Below are 27,284 nucleotides of genomic sequence, written 5' to 3' on the forward strand. Positions count from 1 at the left end.
AAATGCAGCACAGGTATGAATGGATAGTGTACTTGACGACACAAAGGTAGAGCAATGGACTACTGTACCGTACTGCTATATATATACTGGTGGTCAGCAAAATTCTGCACTGTCCTCCTACTATGTACTGCGCACAAGTAAAATGCAGCACAGGTATGGATGGATAGTGTACTTGACGACACAAAGGTAGAGCAATGGACTACTGTACCGTACTGCTATATATATACTGGTGGTCAGCAAAATTCTGCACTGTCCTCCTACTATATACTGCGCACAACTACAATGCAGCACACATATGGATTGTATACTTGACGACACAGAGGTAGAGCAATGGACTACTGTACCGTACTGCTATATATATATACTGGTGGTCAGCAAAATTCTGCACTGTCCTCCTACTATATACTGCGCACAACTAAAATGCAGCACAGGTATGGATGGATAGTATACTTGACGACACAGAGGTAGAGCAATGGACTACTGTACCGTACTGCTGTATATATACTGGTGGTCAGCAAAATTGTGCACTGTTCTCCTACTATATACTGCGCACAACTAAAATGCAGCACACATATGGATTGTATACTTGACGACACAGAGGTAGAGCAATGGACTACTGTACCGTACTGCTATATATATATACTGGTGGTCAGCAAAATTCTGCACTGTCCTCCTACTATATACTGCGCACAACTAAAATGCAGCACAGGTATGGATGGATAGCATACTTGACGACACAGAGGTAGAGCAATGGACTACTGTACCGTACTGCTGTATATATACTGGTGGTCAGCAAAATTGTGCACTGTTCTCCTACTATATACTGCGCACAACTAAAATGCAGCACACATATGGATTGTATACTTGACGACACAGAGGTAGAGCAATGGACTACTGTACCGTACTGCTATATATATACTGGTGGTCAGCAAAATTCTGCACTGTCCTCCTACTATGTACTGCACACAAGTAAAATGCAGCACAGGCATGGATGGATAGTGTACTTGACGACACAGAGGTAGAGCAATGGACTACTGTACCATACTGCTATATATATACTGGTGGTCAGCAAAATTCTGCACTGTCCTCCTACTATATACTGCGCACAACTACAATGCAGCACACATATGGATTGTATACTTGACGACACAGAGGTAGAGCAATGGACTACTGTACTGTACTGCTATATATATACTGGTGGTCAGCAAAATTCTGCACTGTCCTCCTACTATATACTGCGCACAACTACAATGCAGCACACATATGGATTGTAAACTTGACGACACAAAGGTAGAGCAATGGACTACTGTACCGTACTGCTATATATATACTGGTGGTCAGCAAAATTCTGCACTGTCCTCCTACTATATACTGCGCACAACTAAAATGCAGCACAGGTATGGATGGATAGTATACTTGATGACACAGAGGTAGAGCAATGGACTACTGTACCGTACTGCTATATATATACTGGTGGTCAGCAAAATTCTGCACTGTCCTCCTACTATGTACTGCGCACAACTAAAATGCAGCACAGGTATGGATGGATAGTATACTTGATGACACAGAGGTAGAGCAATGTACTGCTATATATATACTGGTGGTCAGCAAAATTCTGCACTGTCCTCCTACTATATACTGCGCACAACTACAATGCAGCACACATATGGATTGTATACTTGACGACACAAAGGTAGAGCAATGGACTACTGTACCGTACTGCTATATATATACTGGTGGTCAGCAAAATTCTGCATTGTCCTCCTACTATATACTGCGCACAACTAAAATGCAGCACAGGTATGGATGGATAGTATACTTGATGACACAGAGGTAGAGCAATGGACTACTGTACCGTACTGCTATATATATACTGGTGGTCAGCAAAATTCTGCACTGTCCTCCTACTATGTACTGCGCACAAGTAAAATGCAGCACAGGTATGAATGGATAGTGTACTTGATGACACAAAGGTAGAGCAATGGACTACTGTACCGTACTGCTATATATATACTGGTGGTCAGCAAAATTCTGCACTGTCCTCCTACTATGTACTGCGCACAAGTAAAATGCAGCACAGGTATGGATGGATAGTGTACTTGACGACACAAAGGTAGAGCAATGGACTACTGTACCGTACTGCTATATATATACTGGTGGTCAGCAAAATTCTGCACTGTCCTCCTACTATATACTGCGCACAACTACAATGCAGCACACATATGGATTGTATACTTGACGACACAGAGGTAGAGCAATGGACTACTGTACCGTACTGCTATATATATATACTGGTGGTCAGCAAAATTCTGCACTGTCCTCCTACTATATACTGCGCACAACTAAAATGCAGCACAGATATGGATGGATAGTGTACTTGACGACACAGAGGTAGAGCAATGGACTACTGTACCGTACTGCTATATATATACTGGTGGTCAGCAAAATTCTGCACTGTCCTCCTACTCTATACTGCGCACAACTACAATGCAGCACACATATGGATTGTATACTTGACGACACAAAGGTAGAGCAATGGACTACTGTACCGTACTGCTATATATATACTGGTGGTCAGCAAAATTCTGCACTGTCCTCCTACTATATACTGCGCACAACTAAAATGCAGCACAGGTATGGATGGATAGTATACTTGATGACACAGAGGTAGAGCAATGGACTACTGTACCGTACTGCTATATATATACTGGTGGTCAGCAAAATTCTGCACTGTCCTCCTACTATGTACTGCGCACAAGTAAAATGCAGCACAGGTATGAATGGATAGTGTACTTGACGACACAAAGGTAGAGCAATGGACTACTGTACCGTACTGCTATATATATACTGGTGGTCAGCAAAATTCTGCACTGTCCTCCTACTATGTACTGCGCACAAGTAAAATGCAGCACAGGTATGGATGGATAGTGTACTTGACGACACAAAGGTAGAGCAATGGACTACTGTACCGTACTGCTATATATATACTGGTGGTCAGCAAAATTCTGCACTGTCCTCCTACTATATACTGCGCACAACTACAATGCAGCACACATATGGATTGTATACTTGACGACACAGAGGTAGAGCAATGGACTACTGTACCGTACTGCTATATATATATACTGGTGGTCAGCAAAATTCTGCACTGTCCTCCTACTATATACTGCGCACAACTAAAATGCAGCACAGGTATGGATGGATAGTATACTTGACGACACAGAGGTAGAGCAATGGACTACTGTACCGTACTGCTATATATATATACTGGTGGTCAGCAAAATTCTGCACTGTCCTCCTACTATATACTGCGCACAACTAAAATGCAGCACAGGTATGGATGGATAGTATACTTGACGACACAGAGGTAGAGCAATGGACTACTGTACCGTACTGCTGTATATATACTGGTGGTCAGCAAAATTGTGCACTGTTCTCCTACTATATACTGCGCACAACTAAAATGCAGCACACATATGGATTGTATACTTGACGACACAGAGGTAGAGCAATGGACTACTGTACCGTACTGCTATATATATATACTGGTGGTCAGCAAAATTCTGCACTGTCCTCCTACTATATACTGCGCACAACTAAAATGCAGCACAGGTATGGATGGATAGCATACTTGACGACACAGAGGTAGAGCAATGGACTACTGTACCGTACTGCTGTATATATACTGGTGGTCAGCAAAATTGTGCACTGTTCTCCTACTATATACTGCGCACAACTAAAATGCAGCACACATATGGATTGTATACTTGACGACACAGAGGTAGAGCAATGGACTACTGTACCGTACTGCTATATATATACTGGTGGTCAGCAAAATTCTGCACTGTCCTCCTACTATGTACTGCACACAAGTAAAATGCAGCACAGGCATGGATGGATAGTGTACTTGACGACACAGAGGTAGAGCAATGGACTACTGTACCATACTGCTATATATATACTGGTGGTCAGCAAAATTCTGCACTGTCCTCCTACTATATACTGCGCACAACTACAATGCAGCACACATATGGATTGTATACTTGACGACACAGAGGTAGAGCAATGGACTACTGTACTGTACTGCTATATATATACTGGTGGTCAGCAAAATTCTGCACTGTCCTCCTACTATATACTGCGCACAACTACAATGCAGCACACATATGGATTGTAAACTTGACGACACAAAGGTAGAGCAATGGACTACTGTACCGTACTGCTATATATATACTGGTGGTCAGCAAAATTCTGCACTGTCCTCCTACTATATACTGCGCACAACTAAAATGCAGCACAGGTATGGATGGATAGTATACTTGATGACACAGAGGTAGAGCAATGGACTACTGTACCGTACTGCTATATATATACTGGTGGTCAGCAAAATTCTGCACTGTCCTCCTACTATGTACTGCGCACAACTAAAATGCAGCACAGGTATGGATGGATAGTATACTTGATGACACAGAGGTAGAGCAATGTACTGCTATATATATACTGGTGGTCAGCAAAATTCTGCACTGTCCTCCTACTATATACTGCGCACAACTACAATGCAGCACACATATGGATTGTATACTTGACGACACAAAGGTAGAGCAATGGACTACTGTACCGTACTGCTATATATATACTGGTGGTCAGCAAAATTCTGCATTGTCCTCCTACTATATACTGCGCACAACTAAAATGCAGCACAGGTATGGATGGATAGTATACTTGATGACACAGAGGTAGAGCAATGGACTACTGTACCGTACTGCTATATATATACTGGTGGTCAGCAAAATTCTGCACTGTCCTCCTACTATGTACTGCGCACAAGTAAAATGCAGCACAGGTATGAATGGATAGTGTACTTGATGACACAAAGGTAGAGCAATGGACTACTGTACCGTACTGCTATATATATACTGGTGGTCAGCAAAATTCTGCACTGTCCTCCTACTATGTACTGCGCACAAGTAAAATGCAGCACAGGTATGGATGGATAGTGTACTTGACGACACAAAGGTAGAGCAATGGACTACTGTACCGTACTGCTATATATATACTGGTGGTCAGCAAAATTCTGCACTGTCCTCCTACTATATACTGCGCACAACTACAATGCAGCACACATATGGATTGTATACTTGACGACACAGAGGTAGAGCAATGGACTACTGTACCGTACTGCTATATATATATACTGGTGGTCAGCAAAATTCTGCACTGTCCTCCTACTATATACTGCGCACAACTAAAATGCAGCACAGATATGGATGGATAGTGTACTTGACGACACAGAGGTAGAGCAATGGACTACTGTACCGTACTGCTATATATATACTGGTGGTCAGCAAAATTCTGCACTGTCCTCCTACTCTATACTGCGCACAACTACAATGCAGCACACATATGGATTGTATACTTGACGACACAAAGGTAGAGCAATGGACTACTGTACCGTACTGCTATATATATACTGGTGGTCAGCAAAATTCTGCACTGTCCTCCTACTATATACTGCGCACAACTAAAATGCAGCACAGGTATGGATGGATAGTATACTTGATGACACAGAGGTAGAGCAATGGACTACTGTACCGTACTGCTATATATATACTGGTGGTCAGCAAAATTCTGCACTGTCCTCCTACTATGTACTGCGCACAAGTAAAATGCAGCACAGGTATGAATGGATAGTGTACTTGACGACACAAAGGTAGAGCAATGGACTACTGTACCGTACTGCTATATATATACTGGTGGTCAGCAAAATTCTGCACTGTCCTCCTACTATGTACTGCGCACAAGTAAAATGCAGCACAGGTATGGATGGATAGTGTACTTGACGACACAAAGGTAGAGCAATGGACTACTGTACCGTACTGCTATATATATACTGGTGGTCAGCAAAATTCTGCACTGTCCTCCTACTATATACTGCGCACAACTACAATGCAGCACACATATGGATTGTATACTTGACGACACAGAGGTAGAGCAATGGACTACTGTACCGTACTGCTATATATATATACTGGTGGTCAGCAAAATTCTGCACTGTCCTCCTACTATATACTGCGCACAACTAAAATGCAGCACAGGTATGGATGGATAGTATACTTGACGACACAGAGGTAGAGCAATGGACTACTGTACCGTACTGCTGTATATATACTGGTGGTCAGCAAAATTGTGCACTGTTCTCCTACTATATACTGCGCACAACTAAAATGCAGCACACATATGGATTGTATACTTGACGACACAGAGGTAGAGCAATGGACTACTGTACCGTACTGCTATATATATATACTGGTGGTCAGCAAAATTCTGCACTGTCCTCCTACTATGTACTGCACACAAGTAAAATGCAGCACAGGTATGGATGGATAGTGTACTTGACGACACAGAGGTAGAGCAATGGACTACTGTACCATACTGCTATATATATACTGGTGGTCAGCATAATTCTGCACTGTCCTCCTACTATATACTGCGCACAACTACAATGTAGCACACATATGGATTGTATACTTGACGACACAGAGGTAGAGCAATGGACTACTGTACCGTACTGCTATATATATATACTGGTGGTCAGCAAAATTCTGCACTGTCCTCCTACTATATACTGCGCACAACTAAAATGCAGCACAGGTATGGATGGATAGTATACTTGATGACACAGAGGTAGAGCAATGGACTACTGTACCGTACTGCTATATATATACTGGTGGTCAGCAAAATTCTGCACTGTCCTCCTACTATATACTACAATGCAGCACAGATATGGAGCGTTTTTCAGGCAGAGAACGTAGATATTTTCAGCACACTGAGCACAGATATTTGCAACACACTGAGCACAGATATTTGCAGCACACTGAGCACAGATATTTGCAGCACACTGAACACAGAAACTGAGAGAACGCAGCCACGTCCTCTCGCTATCATCTCCAATGCATGAGTGAAAATGGCGGTGACGCGCGGCTCTTTATATAGAATACGAATCTCACGAGAATCCGACAACGGGATGATGACGTTTGGGCGCGCTCGGGTTAACCGAGCAAGGCGGGAGGATCCGAGGCTGCCTCGGAACCGTGTAAAATGGGTGAAGTTCGGGGGGGGTTCGGATCCCGAGGAACCGAACCCGCTCATCTCTACTATAAATTAATTTGCATAACTTTAATTGCAACATGGTTATTCTAGGAGCTCCATTTTATGCTTTTACTCCTAACTGTGAATAAGGCCTATTGTGAGAAAAGCATTTACAACTGAACCAAACAGTTAATATGTACTTTCTATAGCAGCGGCCCTCAACTCCCGGCCTCAAGTGACACCAACAGGTCATGTTTTGTGGATGTCTTTAATCATGCACAGGTGAGTTAATCTATTTAGCTTGGTCAGTAATTATACCACCTGCTTCCACAGACAGAATCTTCAAAACATGGCCTGAGGCTTGAGAACCACTATTCTATAGTGTCACTGGTTAGATGATGCTACACTGGTTAGATAACGCAATAATGCAGTACTGTATGTGTTTTTATTACAGGCCTCTTTTTTAACCCCTCTATTTTGCACAAGGGAACTCAGGCTTAGATATATTAATTTTATTCAATAACTGGTGCTCATTTTATTCCTTTAGCTGGTCCCAAAGCTCAGATCTGAAAAAGGATCTAGACGGACTACTAGGTGTCAGCCTCAATTTCTTCAACATCATGAGGCAGAAAATCAAAGAGGTGTTAGCGGAGACTCATCAGTCAAGTGGAGTGTTTGCTTCTCTAGGCAAATAGGCTCCAGCCACTGCATCAAAAGTACTTAGCAAACGCTCTGTTTACTTCCTATAACAGGAAAAATAAGAAAAATATCAGTGAATTCATTTTTTTTTAAATTATAAACATCATATTGAATATATTTTTTTAGTCAGGGCTTATATAAGAACTGATGGGGCACACTCCAAAATGTAACAGAGACTGAGAATAGCATCCAATCTGCAAGACTGTCAGGTTCTATCAGTTATACCTCTTTCACACCACTGAAAAAACCCATGTTATTGCAGTGTTAACCAGAGTCATGACTCGGTGTGAAAGTGTTGACCCAGGAATCCAACCTAGGTAGCTACCCGGGTTGGCCTAAGAAGGACCCGGGTTGCAAAAGACTAACCCATGTCGGCCAGTCCCATTCAAACCCTATGGACAGCTGGCTCACCGATGCTTAGAGATGATGTCATCTCCATGTGCAGGCAGAGGAGAAGCAATATCCCAGGTCCAGCCTTTGGTGTGAATGGTTTTCAAGTGACATGGATTGACCTTTGTTTGTTCAGTGACCCAGGCAGGACCCGGGATTGCAGTATAAAAGGAGTATAAAATATCTGTCCGTGGTATATAGATAGAACTCCAGGTTTGTTTTCTCTGCTGATTGGCACTTGCTAAGCAAAGTACTAAGCACGCCATTGTCAGGTGAGTTAACTTCCACTTTCCACTTTACAGTGTGTCTTTGCTACTGTTGTACAAGCAACAACTAGGGATGAGCGGGTTTGGTTCTCTGAGAACCGAATCCCCCCCCAAACTTTGAGATCCGAGCCCAGATCACAGTCAGGCTCGGTTTTGCGCGCCTAACTGGGATCCGAAATTGAGGCAAAACGTCATCACCCCGCTGTCGGATCTTGCGGATTTTGGATTCTAAACAAGGAGCCGCGTTTCATCGTCGTTTTCCCTCCATACTTGGAGAGTGTACACACAGGACGTGTACTGTGTGTGCTCCGTGCTGTTAAAAAAAGCTCTGTGCTGTTACAAAAAGGGAAGGGGGCAGGAGAGTGTTTCTTCGGTTCTGTGTGTGCTCTGTGCTGTATCAAAAAGCTCTGTGCTCAGCTGTTACAAAGAGGAAAGGGCTCCTTCTCTGTGTGCTGTTAAGGGAAGGGGGGCAGAAGAGAATTATTGTGGAGCAAAGGGGTTGTGTTTTGCAGGAGGCAGGAGAGTTCAGTTGACCTGTGGCTTTGTGTGTAGGTGTGCTGCTGTGTTAGGGCTCTGCATAGTAGTGCACTGCATATAGCATACTGTGGCTGTGTATAGGTCAGGAGTCAGGACCAGGTGTTCTCAGTCTATAAGGGGCTGTGTGACTATGTAAAGTCTTGCGTCACACTACTGCTAATATCCCATGTGTGTGATACAGAGAAATAAATACATTACATTTCTATTTGTGCATCACTCAGTGATTACTAGTACTGCGGCTGCCATACACTACTGGTATATATATATATCTTCTGTGTGTGATACAGAGAAATAAATATATTTCTAATTGGTGCGTCACTCACTGACAACTAGTAATACCCTACACTGGGGGTAATTCAGACCTGATCGCTGCTGTGCATTTTTCGCACAGCGGGCAATCAGGCACAAACTGCGCAGGCGTGTTGCACGGGTACAAAACGGATCACCGCTCAGCAGTATGTCTGTGCAACGGATCCGTTCGCACGGGCGATAGCAAGGAGACTGACAGGAAGAAGGCGTTTGTGGGTGTCAACTGACCGTTTTCGGGAGTGTCTGGAAAAATGCAGGCGTGTCCATGCGTTAGCAGGGAGGGTTCTTGACGTCAATTCCGGTCCTGGACAGGTTGATGTGATTGCAGCAGCTGAGTAAGTCCTGGGCTGCGCAGAGACTGCACAAAATCTGTTTGTACAGCTCTGCTACACATGCGTTTGCACACTTGCACAGCTAAAATACCCTCCTCCTGTAGGTGGCGACTATCAGATCGCAGCAGTGCAAAAATCGCTTGCTAGCGATCAGGTCTGAATCAGGTTCACTACTGCTAATATTCTCTGTGTGTGATACAGAGTAATAAATATATTTCTAATTTGTGCGTCACTTAGTGACTACTAGTAATACTGTACACTACTGCTAATATCCTCTGTGTGTGATCCAAAGCAAAAATATATTTCTATTGGTGCATCACTCTGACTACTAGTGCTGTGACTTCCGTACACTACTGCTGTCTATATCTGTGTGTGATTCAAAGCAAAAAATATATTTCTATTGGTGTGTCACTCTGACTACTAGTACAGCGGCTCCCGTACACTACTGCTATATATCCACTGTGTCTGATCCAGAGCAAAATATATATTTCTATTGGTGCGTCACTCAGTGATGACTACCAGTACTGTGTCAGCGTCCGGAGTCTTACCGGTACGCTGGGGCCACGGGGCTGGCTTCCTTGGCGATGTGCGGGCAGCGGCGGAGGTGGGCTGCTGCGCCGGATCCGTGGGCAGCAGTAGCGGCGGTGAGGGGGTCCGCTCGTGGCGGCGGGACGCCGCTACAGCGGGGCGCTCTTGCTGAGCCGTTGCTAGGAGACCAGGGGCAGTGAGCATTGTGGCTTTGCAAAAAGGTCTGCATTACTGGACGCCGCCATGTTGGAGACCAAGTTTTAAGCATAGCTCCTGTTTCCTGTTTTTTCCAGCCAATCCAGGGGAAGCTCTCCCTATAAAAGGGGGCTGGTTTAGGACAGGGATGCCAGTGCTTCAAGTTACAACCCTGTTGTAGGTGCTTTAGCCTGTGCTCCCAGGATTCCTGCTGTATTCTGGTTTCTCCTGATCCTGTTTGGTCGGTTCTCTGTTGCTGCTGCAGCCCTGCCGTCTCTAGCCTGTTACTGCCTGTGGAAGCGCTCCTGGAAAACCCGGTCCAGTTAGACTCTTTGGGCATAGTCGGCCCCGGGTCTTCTGCCTCGTCTTTCAAGCCACACTCCACAGATCTCCTTCACCAGTCAAGCCTTTGTTCCACCGACCACAGCCTGCAGATTATTATCTTCAGCCTCGTTTAACAAACCACAGTCCACAGTCCTTGTCCCCAGCCACGTCTTCAACCACCATCCACAGTTCCACAGTTCATCATCTACAGCCTCGTCTTTCAAATCACAGTCCACAGTTCTTCGTCCCCTGCCACGTCTTTAACCATTGTGCTCCAGCCTCGGTCCTCTACCTCAGCCCTGTACATAATAAATACATTCCATTGACTCTCACACCCCGCCTACGTTCTTCATTACTCCGTGTCCCATGCGAAGGAACTATATCCAGCCCCCTCATTTGGTTCATTCACAGCCTGCTACCTCCTCGGGCAAATCTCAGCTGCCGGGTCCTCAAACTTTGCTAGACGTGACATAGTACACTACTGTTATATATCCTCTGTGTGTGTTCCCAGGGCAAACATATATTTCTATTAGTGCATCACTCTGACTACTAGTACAGCAGCTGCCATACACTACTGCTATATATCCTCTGTGTGTGATGTAGAGCAAAAAATATATTTATATTGGTGTGTCACTCTGACTACTAGTACAGCGGCTCCCGTACACTACTGCTATATATCCTCTGTGTCTGATCCAGAGCAAAATATATATTTCTTTTTGTGTGACGCTCAGTGACAACTACCAGTACTGCCATATGCTACTGCTATATATCTGTGTGTGATCCAAAGCAAAAAATATATTTCAATTGGTGTGTCACTCTGACTATTAGTACGGTGGCTGCCGTACACTATTGCTATACAGTACATCCTCTGTGTGTGATCCAAAGCAAAAAATATATTTCTATTGGTGCGTTACTCAGTGACTGCTAGTACTGCGGCTGCCATACGCTACTGCTATATATGATATATCATCAGTGTGTGTGATCCAGAGCAAAAAATATATTTCTGACTCATTTGTGCAACACTGTTGCTGTACCATATGAAGCATATGTATACTGTCACCATTCGAAGAATGGTTACTGATTATTTCAGTGATAGCATCCAAATAGGTATGTCAGACAATTCATTTTCAATACTGCCAATTTGGAGGCCCTTGCACAAACTGGCTTTATTTTACTTAAGTTGCCCACCCTCCAGTGTGTACTCAGAAAGAGTTTTTAGTGCAGACGGAAACCCTGTCAGTGGAAACGAATGTTACTTCCCCAAAATGTGAAAAAGATGATGTTCATCAAAATGAATTACAAATTCCACAAGAAAGATCTTTACCAGCAATTAGTGATGTGCACCGGAAATTTTTCGGGTTTTGTGTTTTGGTTTTGGATTCGGTTCCGCGGCCGTGTTTTGGATTCGGACGCGTTTTGGCAAAACCTCCCTGAAATTTTTTTGTCGGATTCGGGTGTGTTTTGGATTCGGGTGTTTTTTTTTTACAAAAAACCCTCAAAAACAGCTTAAATCATAGAATTTGGGGGTCATTTTGATCCCATAGTATTATTAACCTCAATAACCATAATTTCTACTCATTTTCAGTCTATTCTGAACACCTCACAATATTATTTTTAGTCCTAAAATTTGCACCGAGGTCGCTGGATGGCTAAGCTAAGCGACACAAGTGGCCGACACAAACACCTGGCCCATCTAGGAGTGGCACTGCAGTGTCAGACAGGATGGCACTTCAAAAAAATAGTCCCCAAACAGCACATGATGCAAAGAAAAAAAGAGGCGCACCAAGGTCGCTGTGTGACTAAGCTAAGCGACACAAGTGGCCGACACAAACACCTGGCCCATCTAGGAGTGGCACTGCAGTGTCAGGCAGGATGGCACTTCAAAAAAATTGTCCCCAAACAGCACATGATGCAAAGAAAAAAAGAGGCGCACCAAGGTCGCTGTGTGACTAAGCTAAGCGACACAAGTGGCCGACACAAACACCTGGCCCATCTAGGAGTGGCACTGCAGTGTCAGGCAGGATGGCACTTCAAAAAAATAGTCCCCAAACAGCACATGATGCAAAGAAAAAAAGAGGCGCACCAAGGTCGCTGTGTGACTAAGCTAAGCGACACAAGTGGCCGACACAAACACCTGGCCCATCTAGGAGTGGCACTGCAGTTTTCGAGCGAGAGGATGAGTGCTTCCATCCTCATGTGAATCTGAACCACTAGCCATGAACATAGGCCAGGGCCTCAGCCGTTCCTTGCCACTCCGTGTCGTAAATGGCATATTGGCAAGTTTACGCTTCTCATCAGACGCTTTCAATTTTGATTTTTGGGTCATTTTACTGAACTTTTGTTTTTTGGATTTTACATGCTCTCTACTATGACATTGGGCATCGGCCTTGGCAGACGACGTTGATGGCATTTCATCGTCTCGGCCATGACTAGTGGCAGCAGCTTCAGCACGAGGTGGAAGTGGATCTTCATCTTTCCCTATTTTAACCTCCACATTTTTGTTCTCTATTTTTTAATGTGTGGAATTATATGCCAGTATCAATAGCAATGGCCTACTACTATATATTAGTGATGAGCGGGTTCGGTTCCTCGGAAACCGAACCCCCCCGAACTTCACCCATTTTACACGGGTCCGAGGCATACTCGGATTCTCCCGTATGGCTCGGTTAACCCGAGCGCGCCGGAACGTCATCATCCCGCTGTCGGATTCTCGCGAGATTCGGATTCTATATAAGCAGCCGCGCGTCGCCGCCATTTTCACTCGTGCATAGGAAATGTTAGGGAGAGGACGTGGCTGGCGTCCTCTCCGTTTATTCATTGTTGAGTTGATGTAAACATTTGTGCTTGCTTATATCATTGTGGGTACTGGGAAACAGCTTTATATTAATAATATAGGAGGAGTACAGTGCAGAGTTTTGCTGATCAGTGACCACCAGTTTTATCCGTTTTCTTCCTGAAAAAAACGCTCCTTATCTGTGCTCAGTGTGCTGAATATATCTGTGCTCACACTGCTTAATTGTGGGGACTGGGGAGCAGCTGTATTATATAGGAGGAGTACAGTGCAGAGTTTTGCTGACAGTAACCACCAGTATACGTTGTCTGCCTGAAAAACACTCTATATCTGTGCTCAGTGTGCTGCATATATCTGTGCTCACACTGCTTTATTGTGGGGACTGGGGACCACCAGTATAATATTATATAGGAGGAATACAGTGCAGAGTTTGCTGACCAGTGACCACCAGTATACGTTGTCTGCCTGAAAAACACTCCATATCTGTGCTGCATTGTGTAGTGTATAGTAGTACAGTGCATAATTTTGCTGACCACCAGTATATAATATATAGGAGTACGGTACAGGAGGCCACTGCTGTACCTACCTCTGTGTCGTCAAGTATACTATCCATCCATACCTGTGGTGCATTTCAGTTTTGCACAGTTTGCTGACCACCAGTATATAATATATAGCATTACGGTACAGTAGGCCACTGCTGTACCTACCTCTGTGTCGTCTAGTATTCTATCCATCCATACCTGTGGTGCATTTCAGTTTTGCACAGTTTGCTGACCACCAGTATATAATATATAGCATTACAGTACAGTAGGCCACTGCTGTACCTACCTCTGTGTCGTCAAGTATACTATCCATCTAGATTCTATACCTGTGGTGCATTTCAGTTGTGCAGTTTGCTGACACAGTGACCACCAGTATATATAGCAGTACGGTACAGAAGGCCACTGCTGTACCTACCTCTGTGTCATCAAGTATACTATCCATCTACATTCTATACCTGTGGTGCATTTTAGTTTTGCAGTTTGCTGACAGTGACCACCAGTATATATAGCAGTACGGTACGGTAGGCCACTGCTGTACCTACCTCTGTGTCAACAAGTATACTATCCATCTACATTCTGTACCTGTGGTGCATTTCAGTTGTGCAGTTTGCTGACACAGTGACCACCAGTATATATAGCAGTACGGTACGGAAAGGCCACTGCTGTACCTACCTCTGTGTCGTCAAGTATACTATCCATCTACATTCTATACCTGTGGTGCATTTATTTTTGCAGTTTGCTGACAGTGACAACCAGTATATATAGCAGTACGGTACGGAAGGCCACTGCTGTACCTACCTCTGTGTCGTAAAGTATACTATCCATCTACATTCTATACCTGTGATGCATTTTAGTTTTGCAGTTTGCTGACAGCGACAACCAGTATATATAGCAGTACGGTACGGAAGGCCACTGCTGTACCTACCTCTGTGTCATCAAGTATACTATCCATCTAGATTCTATACCTGTGGTGCATTTCAGTTGTGCAGTTTGCTGACACAGTGACCACCAGTATATATAGCAGTACGGTACGGAAGGCCAATGCTGTACCTACCTCTGTGTCGTCAATTATACTATCCATCTACATTTTATACCTGTGGTGCATTTTAGTTTTGCAGTTTGCTGACAGTGACCACCAGTATATATAGCAGTATGGTATGGAAGGCCACTGCGGTACCTACCTCTGTGTCATCAAGTATACTATCCATCTAGATTCTATACCTGTGGTGCATTTCAGTTGTGCAGTTTGCTGACACAGTGACCACCAGTATATATAGCAGTACGGTAAGGAAGGCCACTGCTGTACCTACCTCTGTGTCGTCAAGTATACTATCCATCTAGATTCTATACCTGTGGTGCATTTCAGTTGTGCAGTTTGCTGACACAGTGACCACCAGTATATATAGCAGTACGGTACGGAAGGCCAATGCTGTACCTACCTCTGTGTCGTCAAGTATACTATCCATCTACATTCTATACCTGTGGTGCATTTTAGTTTTGCAGTTTGCTGACAGTGACCACCAGTATATATAGCAGTACGGTACGGAAGGCCACTGCTGTACCTACCTCTGTGTCGTCAAGTATACTATCCATCTAGATTCTATACCTGTGGTGCATTTCAGTTGTGCAGTTTGTTGACACAGTGACCACCAGTATATCTAGCAGTACGGTACGGAAGGCCACTGCTGTACCTACCTCTGTGTCGTCAAGTATACTATCCATCTACATTCTATACCTGTGGTGCATTTCAGTTGTGCAGTTTGCTGACACAGTGACCACCAGTATATATAGCAGTACGGTACGGAAGGCCACTGCTGTACCTACCTCTGTGTCGTCAAGTATACTATCCATCTACATTCTATACCTGTGGTGCATTTCAGTTGTGCGCAGTATATATAGTAGTAGGCCATTGCTATTGATACTGGCATATAATTCCACACATTAAAAAATGGAGAACAAAAATGTGGAGGTTAAAATAGGGAAAGTTCAAGATCCACTTGGTGCTGAAGCTGCTGCCACTAGTCATGGCCGAGACGATGAAATGCCATCAACGTTGTCTGCAAAGGCCGATGCCCAATGTCATAGTAGAGAGCATGTAAAATCCAAAAAACAAAAGTTCAGTAAAATGACCCAAAAATCTAAATTGAAAGCGTCTGATGAGAAGCGTAAACTTGCCAATATGCCATTTACGACACGGAGTGGCAAAGAACGGCTGAGGCCCTGGCCTATGTTCATGGCTAGTGGTTCAGATTCACATGAGGATGGAAGCACTCATCCTCTCGCTAGAAAAATGAAAAGACTTAAGCTGGCAAAAGCACAGCAAAGAACTGTGCGTTCTTCGAAATCACAAATCCCCAAGGAGAGTCCAATTGTGTCGGTTGCGATGCCTGACCTTCCCAACACTGGACGGGAAGAGCTTGCGCCTTCCACCAATTGCACGCCCACTGCAAGTGCTGGAAGGAGCACCCGCAGTCCAGTTCCTGATAGTCAAATTGAAGATGTCACTGTTGAAGTACACCAGGATGAGGATATGGGTGTTGCTGGCACTGGGGAGGAAATTGACAAGGAGGATTCTGATGGTGAGGTGGTTTGTTTAAGTCAGGCACCCGGGGAGACACCTGTTGTCCATGGGACGAATATGGCCATTGACATGCCTGGTCAAAATACAAAAAAAAATCAGCTCTTCGGTGTGGAATTATTTCAACACAAATGCGGACAACAGGTGTCAAGCCGTGTGTTGCCTTTGTCAAGCTGTAATAAGTAGGGGTAAGGACTTTAACCACCTAGGAACATCCTCCCTTATACGTCACCTGGACCGCATTCATCAGAAGTCAGTGACAAGTTCAAAAACTTTGGGTGACAGCGGAAGGAGTCCACTGACAACTAAATCCCTTCCTCTTGTAACCAAGCTCCTGCAAACCACACCACCAACTCCCTCAGTGTCAATTTCCTCCTTACCCAGGAAAGCCAATAGTCCTGCAGGCCATGTCACTGGCAAGTCTGTCGAGTCTTCTCCTGCCTGGGATTCCTCCGATGCATCCTTGAGTGTAACGCCTACTGCTGCTGGCACTGCTGTTGTTGCTGCTGGGAGTTGATCGTCATCCCAGAGGGGAAGTCGGAAGACCACTTGTACTACTTCCAGTAAGCAATTGACTGTCCAACTGTCCTTTGCGAGGAAGATGAAATATCACAGCAGTCATCCTGCTGCAAAGCAGATAACTCAGGCCTTGGCAGCCTGGGCGGTGAGAAACGTGGTCCGGTATCCACCGTTAATTCAGAGGCAACTAGAGACTTGATTGAGGTACTGTGTCCCCGGTACCAAATACCATCTAGGTTCCATTTCTCTAGGCAGGCGATACCGAAAATTTACACAGACCTCAGAAAAAGAGTTACCAGTGTCCTAAAAAATGCAGTTGTACCCAATATCCACTTAACCACGGACATGTGGACAAGTGGAGCAGAGCAGACTCAGGACTATATGACTGTGACAGCCCACTGGGTAGATGTATTGCCTCCCGCAGCAAGAACAGCAGCGGCGGCACCAGTAGCAGCATCTCGCAAACACCAACTCGTTCCTAGGCAGGCTACGCTTTGTATCACCGCTTTCCAGAAGAGGCACACAGCTGACAACCTCTTACGGAAACTGAGGAAGATCATCACAGAATGGCTTACCCCAATTGGACTCTCCTGGGGATTTGTGACATCGGACAACGCCAGCAATATTGTGCGTGCATTACATCTGGGCAAATTCCAGCACGTCCCATGTTTTGCACATACATTGAATTCTTCGGGCCACTTTCGGCATTCAGCCACCGCGTGCCGAAGACTGGAGCACCACCAAACATTCCTGAACCTGCCCTGCCATCATCTGAAGCAAGAGGTGGTAACGAGGTGGAATTCAACCCTCTATATGCTTCAGAGGATGGAGGAGCAGCAAAAGGCCATTCAAGCCTATACATCTGCCCATGATATAGGCAAAGGAGGATGAATGCACCTGACTCAAGCCCAGTGGAGAATGATTTCAACGTTGTGCAAGGTTCTGCAACCCTTTGAACTTGCCACACGTGAAGTCAGTTCAGACACTGCCAGCCTGAGTCAGGTCATTCCCCTCATCAGGCTTTTGCAGAAGAAGCTGGAGATATTGAAGGAGGAGCTAACACAGAGCGTTTCCGCTAGGCATGTGGGACTTGTGGATGGAGCCCTTAATTCGCTTAACCAGGATTCACGGGTGGTCAATCTGTTGAAATCAGAGCACTACATTTTGGCCACCGTGCTCGATCATAGATTTAAAACCTACGTTGTATCTCTCTTTCCGGCAGACACAAGTCTGCAGAGGTTCAAAGACCTGCTAGTGAGAAAATTGTCAAGTCAAGCGGAACGTGACCCGACAACATCTCCTCCTTCACATTCTCCCGCATTTGGGGGTTCGAGGAAAAGGCTAAGAATTCCGAGCCCACCCGCTGGCGGTGATGCAGGGCAGTCTGGAGCGAGTGCTGACATCTGGTCCGGACTGAAGGACCTGTCAACGATTACTGACATGTCGTCTACTGTCACTGCATATGATTCTCTCACCATTGAAAGAATGGTGGAGGATTATATGAGTGACCGCATCCAAGTACGCACGTCAGACAGTCCGTACGTATACTGTCAGGAAAAAGAGGCAATTTGGAGGCCCTTGCACAAACTGGCTTTATTCTACCTAAGTTGCCCTCCCTCCAGTGTGTACTCCAAAAGAGTGTTTAGTGCAGCCGCTCACCTTGTCAGCAATCGGCGTACAAGGTTACTTCCAGAAAATGTGGAGAAAATGATGTTCATCAAAATGAATTATAATCAATTCCTCCATGGAGACATTCACCAGCAGCAATTGCCTCCAGAAAGTACACAGGGACCTGAGATGGTGGATTCCAGTGGGGACGAATTAATAATCTGTGAGGAGGGGGATGTACACAGTGAAAGGGGTGAGGAATCGGAGGATGATGATGAGGTGGACATCTTGCCTCTGTAGAGCCAGTTTGTGCAAGGAGAAATTGATTGCTTCTTTTTTTGGTGGGGGCCCAAACCAACCAGTCATTTCAGTCACAGTCGTGTGGCAGACCCTGTCGCTGAAATGATGGGTTCGTTAAAGTGTGCATGTCCTGTTTATACAACATAAGGGTGGGTGGGAGGGCCCAAGGACAATTCCATCTTGCACCTCTTTTTTCTTTAATTTTTCTTTGCATCATGTGCTGTTTGGGGGCAATTTTTTTGAAGTGCCATCCTGCCTGACACTGCAGTGCCACTCCTAGATGGGCCAGGTGTTTGTGTCGGCCACTTGTGTCGCTTAGCTTAGTCACACAGCGACCTTGGTGCGCCTCTTTTTATTTTTGCTTCATGTGCTGTTTGGGGACTATTTTTTTGAAGTGCCATCCTGCCTGACACTGCAGTGCCACTCCTAGATGGGCCAGGTGTTTGTGTCGGCCACTTGTGTCGCTTAGCTTAGTCACACAGCGACCTTGGTGCTCCTCTTTTTTTCTTTGCATCATGTGCTGTTTGGGGACAATTTTTTTGAAGTGCCATCCTGTCTGACACTGCAGTGCCACTTCTAGATGGGCCAGGTGTTTGTGTCGGCCACTTGGGTTGCTTAGCTTAGTCACACAGCTACCTCATTGCGCATCTTCTTTTCTTTGCATCATGTGCTGTTTGGGGACAATTTTTTTGAAGTGCCATCCTGTCTGACACTGCAGTGCCACTCCTAGATGGGCCAGGTGTTTGTGTCGGCCACTTGGGTCGCTTAGCTTAGTCACATAGCTACCTCATTGCGCCTCTTTTTTTCTTTGCATCATGTGCTGTTTGGGGACTATTTTTTTGAAGTGCCATCCTGCCTGACACTGCAGTGCCACTCCAAGATGGGCCAGGTGTTTGTGTCGGCCACTTGTGTTGCTTAGCTTAGTCACACAGCGACCTTGGTGCGCCTCTTTTTATCTTTGCATCATGTGCTGTTTGGAGACAATTTTATTGAACTGCCATCCTGTCTGACACTGCAGTGCCACTCCTAGATGGGCCAGGTGTTTGTGTCGGCCACTTGGGTCGCTTAGCTTAGTCACACAGCTACCTCATTGCGCCTCTTTTTTTCTTTGCATCATGTGCTGTTTGAGGACTATTTTTTTGAAGTGCCATCCTGCCTGACACTGCAGTGCCACTCCTAGATGGGCCAGGTGTTTGTGTCAGCCACTTGTGTCGCTTAGCTTAGTCACACAGCGACCTTGGTGTGCCTCTTTTTTTCTTTGCATCATGTGCTGTTTGGGGACTATTTTTTTGAAATGCCATCCTGCCTGACCCTGCAGTGCCACTCCTATATGGGCCAGGTGTTTGTGTCGGCCACTTGTGTCGCTTAGCTTAATCAAACAGCGACCTTGGTGCGCCTCTTTTTTTCTTTGCATCATGTGCTGTTTGGGGACAATTTTTTTGAAGTGCCATCCTGCCTGATACTGCAGTGCCACTCCTAGATGGGCCAGGTGTTTGTGTCGGCCACTTGTGTCGCTTAGCTTAGCCATCCAGCGACCTCGGTGCAAATTTTAGGACTAAAATAATATTGTGAGGTGTGAGGTGTTCAGAATAGACTGGAAATGAGTGGAAATTATGGTTATTGAGGTTAATAATACTATGGGATCAAAATGACCCCCAAATTCTATGATTTAAGCTGTTTCTTAGGGTTTTTTGAAAAAAACGCCCGAATCCAAAACACACCCGAATCCGACAAAAAATTTTCGGTGAGGTTTTGCCAAAACGTGTCCGAATCCAAAACACGGCCGCGGAACCGAATCCAAAACCAAAACACAAAACCCGAAAAATGTCCGGTGCACATCACTATACTGCGCACAACTGAAATGCACCACAGGTATGGATGGATAGTATACTTGACGACACAGCGCAGTGGCCTTCCGTAACATACTGCTATATATACTGGTGGTCAATGTCAGCAAAACTCTGCACTGTACTCCTCCTATATAATATACTGGTGGTCCCCAGTGCCCACAATAAAGCAGTGTGAGCACAGATATATGCAGCACACTGAGCACAGATATGGAGTGTTTTTCAGGCAGACAACGTATACTGGTGGTCACTGTCAGCAAAACTCTGCACTGTACTCCTCCTATATAATACAGCTGCTCCCCAGTCCCCACAATTAAGCACTGTGAGCACAGATATATGCAGCACACTGAGCACAGATATGGAGTGTTTTTCAGGCAGACAACGTATACTGGTGGTCACTGGTCAGCAAAACTCTGCACTGTACTCCTCTTATATAATATACTGGTGGTCCCCAGTGCCCACAATAAAGCAGTGTGAGCACAGATATATGCAGCACACTGAGCACAGATATGGAGTGTTTTTCAGGCAGACAACGTATACTGGTGGTCACTGTCAGCAAAACTCTGCACTGTACTCCTCCTATATAATACAGCTGCTCCCCAGTCCCCACAATTAAGCAGTGTGAGCACAGATATATGCAGCACACTGAGCACAGATATGGAGTGTTTTTCAGGCAGACAACGTATACTGGTGGTCACTGGTCAGCAAAACTCTGCACTGTACTCCTCCTATATAATACAGCTGCTCCCCAGTCCTCACAATAAAGCAGTGTGAACACAGATATATGCAGCACACTGAGCACAGATATGGAGTGTTTTTCAGGCAGACAACGTATACTGGTGGTCACTGTCAGCAAAACTCTGCACTGTACTACTCCTATATAATACAGCTGCTCCCCAGTCCCCACAATTAAGCAGTGTGAGCACAGATATATGCAACACATTGAGCACAGATATGGAGTGTTTTTCAGGCAGACAACGTATACTGGTGGTCACTGTCAGCAAAACTCTGCACTGTACTCTTGCTATATAATACAGCTGCTCCCCAGTCCCCACAATTAAGCAATGTGAGCACAGATATATGCAGCACACTGAGCACAGATATGGAGTGTTTTTCAGGCAGACAACGTATACTGGTGGTCACTGTCAGCAAAACTCTGCACTGTACTCCTCCTATATAATACAGCTGCTCCCCAGTCCCCACAATTAAGCAGTGTGAGCAGATATATGCAGCACACTGAGCACAGATATGGAGTGTTTTTCAGGCAGACAACGTATACTGGTGGTCATTGGTCAGCAAAACTCTGCACTGTACTCCTCCTATATAATATACTGGTGGTCCCCAGTGCCCACAATAAAGCAGTGTGAGCACAGATATATGCAGCACACTGAGCACAGATATGGAGTGTTTTTCAGGCAGGCAACGTATACTGGTGGTCACTGTCAGCAAAACTCTGCACTGTACTCCTCCTATATAATACAGTTGCTCCCCAGTCCCCACAATTAAGCAGTGTGAGCACAGATATATGCAGCACACTCAGCACAGATATGGAGTGTTTTTCAGGCAGACAACATATACTGGTGGTCACTGGTCAGCAAAACTCTGCACTGTACTCCTCCTATATAATATACTGGTGGTCCCCAGTGCCCACAATAAAGCAGTGTGAGCACAGATATATGCAGCACACTGAGCACAGATATGGAGTGTTTTTCAGGCAGACAACGTATACTGGTGGTCACTGTCAGCAAAACTCTGCACTGTACTCCTCCTATATAATACAGCTGCTCCCCAGTCCCCACAATTAAGCAGTGTGAGCACAGATATATGCAGCACACTGAGCACAGATATGGAGTGTTTTTCAGGCAGACAACGTATACTGGTGGTCACTGTCAGCAAAACTCTGCATTGTACTCCTCCTATATAATACAGCTGCTCCCCAGTCCCCACAATTAAGCAATAAGTACAAATATTATTAATAAACGGAGAGGACGCCAGCCACGTCCTCTCCCTAACATTTCCAATGCACGAGTGAAAATGGCGGCGAATCGCGGCTGTTTATATAGAATCCGAATCTCGTGAGAATTCGACAGCGGGATGATGAGGTTCGGGCGCGCTCGGGTTAACCGAGCCATACGGGAGAATCCGAGTATGCCTCGGACCCGTGTAAAATGGGTGAATTTCGGGGGGGTTCGGTTTCCGAGGAACCGAACCCGCTCATCACTACCAGCAATTACCTCTACAAAGTACAGAGTGAGCTGTGATGGTGGATTCCAGCAGGGATGAATTAATAGTCTGTGAAGACAAGGATGTACACACTGATGGGGGTGAGGAATCGGCGGATGATGATGACATCTTGCTTCTGTAGAGCCAGTTTGTGCAGGGAGAGATCAACTGCTTCTTTTTTTCAAATCAATCATTTAAGCCACACCTCTAATCATGGGCCCCTACAACTGCACACCACCAGTAGGCCCCTCATGCTCCAGTCCGACACTGAACATAAGGGTGGTTTGGCATCCTGTCTGACACTGCAGTGCCACTCCTAGATGTACCACGTGTTTGTGTCGCCTATTTTTGTTGCTTAGCTTAGTCATCCAGCGTACTCGGTGCAACCTTTTGGCCTAAAAACAATATTGTCAGCTGTGAGATATTCAGCATGGACTGAACACGAGTGGAAATGAATGTTATTGAGGTTAATAATACTGTAGGAACAAAAACACCCCCAAATACTGTTACTCTAGCTGTTTTTATGTTTAAAAAAAAAAAAAAAATCCAGATCCAAAACCAAAACCTGCAAGGGTGGTTTTGGCAAAACCAATCCAGATCCAAAACATGAAGGAGATCCAGATCTAAAACCCTTTCGGTTTATGTTTTGGATCTGAATGATTTTTGGAAAAACCACAAAAACAGCTAAAATCACAGAATTTGGGGGTAATTTTGATCCTACAGTATTATTAGCCTCAATAACATTTGTTTCCACTCATTTCCAGTCTATTCTGAACACCTCACATTATTGTTTTTAGGCCAAAAGTTTGCACCGAAGTCACTGGATGACAAAGCTAAGCGACACAAGTGGGTGGTACAAACACCTGGCCCATCTAGGAGTGGCACTGCAGTATCAGACAGGATGGCAGTTTTAAAAACTAAGCCCCAAGGAGCACATAATGCAAAGAAGGAAAAGAGGTGCAATGAGGTAGCTGGATGATTAAGCTAAACGACCCGAGTGGGCGGCACAAACACCTGGCCCATCTAGGAGTGGCACTGCAGGCAGACAAGATGGCAGTTTTAAAAACTAGGTCCCAAAGAACACATAATGCAAAGAGAAAAAAGAGGTGCTATGAGGTAGCTGGATGACTAAGCTAAACGATCCAAGTGGGCGGAACAAACACCTGGCCCATCTAGGAGTGGCACTGCAGTGTCAGGCAGGATGGCAGTTTTAAATACTAGGCCCCAAAGAGCACATTATGCAAAGAAGGAAAAGAGGTGCAATGAGGTAGCTGGATGACTAAGCTAAGCAACCCAAGTGGGCGGCACAAACACCCGCCGCATCTAGGAGTGGCACTGCAGTGTCAAAGAGGATGGCAGTTTTAAAAACTAGGCCCCAAAGAGCACATAATGCAAAGAACAAAAAGAGGTGCAAGATGCAAATGTCCTTGGGCCCTCCCACCCTTATGTTGCATAAACAGGACATGCACACTTTAACAAACTAATGATTTCAGCGACAGGGTCTGCCACACAATTGCGGCTGAAATGATTGGTTTGTTTGGGCCCCCACCAAAAAAAGAAGCAATCAATCTCTCCTTGCACAAACTGGCTCTACAGTGGCAAGATGTCGTCCTCATCCTCAGATTCCCCCCCACCCCTCAGTGGGGTGTGGTGTGGTATGCCGGGCGCCGGGATCCCGACAGTCGGCAACCTGAAGACCACACCCTCAGTGTTTACATCCTCATCCTCACAGAGAAATAATATTCAAACAAAACCACATAATTTAGATGTCAGTGGACTGCTTATGCTATTACCCAAAGTTTTTGAACTTGACAATGACTTATGATGATTGCGCTGCAGGTGACGTATAAAGGAGGATGTTCCTAGGTAGTTAACGTCCTTACCCCTACGTTTTATGGATTGACAGAGGCACCAGATGGCTTGACACCAACTGTCTCCACTGGTGCCTTATTCAAACAAACCACATCACCATCAGAATCCTCATCATCAACTTCCTCCGCAGCGCCAGCTATACCCATATCCTCCTCATCCTGGTGTACTTCTACAGTGACATCTTCAATCGCAATATCAGCAACTGGACTGGCGGTGCTCCTACCAGCACTTGCAGGGGGCAATCAAATGGTGGTAGGAGCCTCCTCTTCCCATACAGTGTTGGGAAGGTCAGGCCTAGACATCGCAACTGCAGACAGTGCCAGCACCCCTGTATTTTCACAACACCCCTGTAATATTTACAGCATACAAGACAGGGCCAATGTACATTGATTTTCACTGCACCCTAGAATAATTACAGCATATAAGACAGGGCCAGTGTACATAGATTTTCACTGCACTCCTGAATTTTGATAGCATACAGGGCCAGTGTAATGTTATTTGAACAGCAACACCTCTATATTTGACAGTATACAGCAGGGTGCTTTTCATTTTTAACAACTGCACCCTGAATTTTAATAGCATACAGGGCCAGTGTAATGTTATTAAGACATCAGCACCCCTATATTTGACAGCATACAGGAGCAGTGTGCTTTTAATTTTTAACAACTGCACCCCTGAATTTTTATAGCATACAGGGCCAGTGTAATGTTATTAAGACATCAGCACCCCTATATTTGTCAGCATACAGGAGCAGTGTGCTTTAATTTGTAAGAACTGCATCCCTGAATTTTCATAGCAGACAGGACCAGTGTAATGTTATTAAGACATCAGCACCCCTATATTTGACAGCATACAGGAGCATTGTGCTTTTAATTTGTAAGAACTGCACCCCTGAATTTTTATAGCAGACAGGGCCAGTGTAATGTTATTAAGACATCAGCACCCCTATATTTGACAGCATACAGGAGCATTGTGCTTTTAATTTGTAAGAACTGCACCCCTGAATTTTTATAGCAGACAGGGCCAGTGTAATGTTATTAAGACATCAGTACCAGTATATTTTACAGTGCTCTTACCCCCTGTACAACACAGTGACAGGACAGCAACACTCATGTACAGCTGTAGCACATGAAACACCAGTGACAGCCAAGACAGCACCCCTAACACAGCACATGTACACCACAGTGACTGCAGCAGCACCTCTACAGAGCACACACTAACCCCACCCAACGCCACCACCCACAGAGAGACAGAGGTCTCCCTCCCTCACTCTCCAAGTCCGAATAAAAATGGCAGCAACGCGTGGCTGTTTATATGGGATCCAAATCCTGTGAGAATCCAACAGTGGGATGATGACGTTTTGCCTCGTTCTGGTTTCCGAGTCTGGTGGGAAGTCCCGAGCCGGACTCGGATCTGGACTCGAGAAGCGATGTTCGGGGGATTCGTTTCTCAGGGAACCGAACCTGCTCAGCTCTAGTTTTAAGTATATCCATGCTTGGCTACAAATCAGTAGCTCAGTTACTTTTTTTAACCATTTGTGCGGAGCAATGGATATCTTCAAAACCTGGACCTTTAGGCTGCCTTGTGGACTGCGTGTGGAAATCTCTGCCCTAGGCACCTACACGGAACTGAAACAGTCCTTTTGTGAACCAAATCAATATTTATAACAATGCAGCTTTTTCACTGATACCCCTTTCACACAGCAAACCAAATTACTGGGTAAAGCATTTTTACCCGGTAATGGTGGTCATTCCGAGTTGTTCGCTCGCTGCCGATTTTCGCAGCGCAGCGATCAAGTGAAAAAACGGCAATTCTGCGCATGCACATGGTATGCAGCGTGCATGCGCTAAGTACTTTCACACAAAACTTTGTAGTTTTTCCCAAGCTTGAGCGACGTTTTTCAGTTGCTCGAGTGATCGTAGCATGATTGACAGGAAGTGGGTGTTTCTGGGCGGCAACTCTGCGTTTTCAGGGAGTGTGCTAAAAAACGCAGGCGTGCCAGGCAAAAACGCAGGAGTGGCTGGAGAAACGGGGGAGTGGCTGGCTGAACGCAGGGCGTGTTTGTGACATCACACCAGGAACTATACTGACTGCAGTCATCGCAAGATAGGAGTAGATCTGGAGCTACTCAGAAACGGCATGAAATTTTTTAGTAGCAATTCTGCTACTCTTTCGTTCGCACTTCTGCTAAGCTAAGATACACTCCCAGAGGGTGGTGGCCTAGCGTGTGCAATGCTGCTAAAAGCAGCTAGCGAGCGAACAACTCAGAATGAGGGCCCATGTGCAGATCAACACTGGTCCTTTTTGTGAGTGAAAGGGTCAACCTGAGGCAAAA

The sequence above is a fragment of the Pseudophryne corroboree genome, chromosome 9 (genome assembly GCF_028390025.1).
Source record: "Pseudophryne corroboree isolate aPseCor3 chromosome 9, aPseCor3.hap2, whole genome shotgun sequence".
NCBI lineage: Eukaryota > Metazoa > Chordata > Amphibia > Anura > Myobatrachidae > Pseudophryne > Pseudophryne corroboree.